Here is a 3631-nt window from a genome sequence, read left to right as displayed (position 1 = left end):
TAGTATGTTCATTGATGTACTGTTTTTGACAGTATTTGATTTTGATTGTGTGTCAGGAATGAAAGAAATATTAAAGAAAACACAGAAGTGGTCAGACAATGAGGGATCAGTCACAAAAACATCCGAAACAATGAGACCTTTTGTGATAATCAGGTCCAGGGTGTGTCCCTTACAATGAGTAGCCTCTTTCACATGTTGAGACAGTTCAAATGTGTCTAAAATAGTCAAAAGTTCTTTTGCACCCTTGTCATTCAAATCGTCAGTATGAAAATTAAAGTCACCAGTTATAACTAGTGTTGTGTTCAAAAATGATGAAACGCCGGACGGACAGAGGTCATCGCTGATCAAAAGGTTAAAATCAAATGTATTTAATAAAGGAGATGGCGTTGCGGTAAAAAGAACATCTCAGCTGAGGAGCCGCTGGTCTCAGCGACCAACAGGCCCCAGGTCAGTCCTTTGACCATCCCTAGTGCCCGTCTGTCGCCTCCACCAGTGAACTCCAGAACAATGGTTCCTACAGGTATTTATAACAATGCTTAAAGGTGTGAAAGTCAGTGTCCACACCTCTGTGAGTGGTCTTCTGGTGAGTTCAATGTAACTCGGATTTCGAATGATCCTTAGTCAATATCAGTTGTTGTGCAAGTATTACATGCATGCATTCCAGTTGATTACATTACATCAAATACAATCATAACTGCATTGGTATTATTCTAGTACAGCTGCAGAATTACAGTGGTTTTACAATATTGTCAATACTTTATTGATTACACAGTTTCAGAATCATGGCTGTATTCTGGTGTACACTATATGCATTTTAATTAATTTTATGAACCGGCAAGTCTATTTGTTTCTAATATCCTACACTAGACAGTCAAAGTCGGTAGAGATGCTAGACAATAATTCAGTAAAATCATCGAAAGAATGTGCAGAATATTTAGGTGGCCTGTAAATAATTACCAGGAGAACTCTGGGAGAACATTTCAATACAACACAAAGATATTCGAATGATGGAAAATCACTAAGTGACATCTGTTTCCCCTGAAATATATTTTTAAATATAGCAGCAACACCTCCACCTCTTTTTCCAGATCTACATACATCAATAAAGTTATAGTTGGGGGGTGCTGCCTCAATCAGAATGCTTGCACTGTTATTTTGTTCTAGCCATGTTTCAGTTAAAAACATTAAATTAAGTTTAGAAGTGGTAATAAAATCATTGACCAAAAAACGATTTGTTAGACCTAACATTAAGCAGAGCCATCCTGATGGTGTTATTCACAGGCTTTGGGGTTGACTTTGATAAGCTAAATTTGATGGTCCAGCTGATAATGCGGTCTACTATCTGAGTAATATTCAGGGCTGCTGTCAGGAGGAGGAGGGGGTGGGCCTAAGGGGGGGGAGTGAGCAGCGTCACAGCTGGGATGGATTTGTGGAGGTGGAGGTGGAGAACGTCTTCGTAGAGGTGGGGGGGCAGATCGGCGTAAGATGGCGTCACCGCTGAGATGAGCTGGTGCAGGTGGACGCTGGGGGGGAGGGCGCTGAGGTCAATCTAAGGAAGTAAAAACAGGAGTTGGGCGGGGGGTAAGTGGGGGTAACTCTTGGAACTCCAAAGGGGAGGAGGGGGGAGAAAGGTTTACTGAAGGGAGGGAGAAAGAGGGAGACGTGGACCTGGATGGGGGCTCTGGGGGGGTGGGAGAGGGATCCTCACACGTAATGGCAGGAGGGTTAGAGGGGGATGGCAATGGCGGTCCTCCTTCCACGTTTCTGATAAGCTGTGTTTTCTCTTCCTTCTTTGTGGGCTCCTCTTCTGGTCTCGTGTCCTTGGCAGTGGGGACAGATGGATGACGCATGATGTAAAACATGTTGGTAATGAAAAGCTTTGCTCCCATCTTATTCAGGCAAAGTCCATTTGTCTTAAAAAGATGCCTGCGGTCCCAGAAAAACCTAAAATTGTTAATAGAATGCATTCAACGAACTGCACATGCAGTTAAGAGCTATTTGTTGAGCCAAAACAGTCTATTGAATCTCTCAGCTCCTCTCCCGGTCGGGGGCAGAGGACCACTGATGAACACCTCAGCATTCACAGAGCTGACTGTTTCTAGGAGATTATCAAAGTGCTCTTTCAACTTTTCTGATTGTTGTTCTTCAATGTCATTAGAGCCAATGTGCAGGATTACATTTTTCACAGTTGGGTGTTCAGCCACAATTTCCAAAATTCTTTCTTCCAAGTCAGACACCATATCCTTCGGAAAGCAGAGTACTTTGGTGTCGTTACCACTTTTCATATCTTTTACAGAAAAATCACCCACAATCAGATTTTCAGGCCCTGTCGTTAGCTTTTTCTGTGGCTTTAAGTTAGCAGGTCTTACCTTGCTGCGTGGTGGTGGAGGGTTATCCAGAAATTTAGAGGGGGATCCATGGTCCTGCAACAGTGGAGCAAACCTGTTTTGTAGTTTTACACCTGTTTGCTGGTGAGGTTTCTTGGTAGTTCCCCTCTTCTCAGTTGTCCGCTGCTTTGTTCTACGAAGCACGGGGGTTGAGGAGGCGTTATGCCTGGATGGTAACGCAGGCCAGTCGGCCAGATCACAGCTATCGGGCCGCTGGGTCCTGCCAGTTATCCGTTCTCCCTTGTCTGGTCTTCTCTTTGGCTTTGCACCAAGTGTGGTCCAGGGAGGATTATCGCTGGTAGATTTATTACCCTGCACAGAGTCCTCCAGTTTCTTCATAGTTCCATCATTGCTAGTTAGCTGGGTTCTAGCATGCTCTTGTCCACTGTTTTGAGTCATTGCTAGAGTGGTGTTGTTCCCACATGGTCCATTTGCTTCTACATTTACTTCTAACCGATTCACTTTTGTTTACGGCAGTAAAATCTTCTGTAGGAGTTTGTGGTAATCTTCCGTAGAGAAGGGAGGCATCTTCTGCTAATTACCTTTAGCACTGTAGCACAGGCTCAGGCTTATCTTGTTTGGCAGGCCTCCTCGCGTAGCGTTGAGGAAGTCGTAAAAATATTGAAAAATGCCTGTTTTATCTAAAAGAAAATATAATCCCACTGGTTTGTAAGTATCCAGAAGCTCCTGCTCTTTGTTTCGTTAAGCGATTGCCGTTGCCAGAGGTGAAAGTGGAAAAAATGAGCGGAGCTGCTCCTCGGTGCGACCGTTTGGAAGCTATGACAAACAATAGAACCTCCTTAAAGATCTGCAACTTTCTTTGTTAAAACTATATTTGTGCCGTTTAGTGACATTGTTTACAACTCACCATTTAGTTCTGTTAAAAGCGAGTGTTTTATATTGTCTCTATAATAATCAAGTCAATAATTATCTTCTTGACTTATGGCACATATGGTCTTATGATATATTTAAGAAGAAGAAGGAAGACACATTAAAAATAGTACATTGAGCGCCGTTCCCACAGTGCGTACGCCTGGAAACACCAGATGCTTTCATCCTTTTATCCAAGGTGCTTAAGGGGGATGTGCTACTGTGACACCTGCTGTTACTAAGCAACCAAAAGTTGCGCATTGCGATGACAATGATGATGAAGTTGCCATAATAGAACATCAACTCTCACTGACTAAACTTAAAGTGAAATAAAAGATGAATGGATTTCCAACTGTCAGGATCCCTGTGTGTGT

At 43.0% G+C, this 3631-nt stretch overlaps 1 long non-coding RNA gene across 1 annotated transcript; it reads right to left on the bottom strand.

The window, feature by feature from the left end:
• Positions 1-352: 352 nt before the first annotated feature.
• LOC144391132 (uncharacterized) lies at positions 353-2349 on the bottom strand. Its single transcript, XR_013455018.1, has 2 exons — positions 1669-2349; positions 353-1549 (listed from the first exon to the last, which is right to left on the bottom strand). It is a non-coding gene; the product is annotated as an uncharacterized LOC144391132 (long non-coding RNA).
• Positions 2350-3631: the final 1282 nt, after the last annotated feature.

This window comes from Gasterosteus aculeatus, chromosome Y (assembly GCF_964276395.1).
Source record: "Gasterosteus aculeatus chromosome Y, fGasAcu3.hap1.1, whole genome shotgun sequence".
Lineage (NCBI taxonomy): Eukaryota > Metazoa > Chordata > Actinopteri > Perciformes > Gasterosteidae > Gasterosteus > Gasterosteus aculeatus.
Note: the sequence above shows the minus strand (reverse complement) of the source record. Positions and strands in the feature narration are given on the sequence as shown.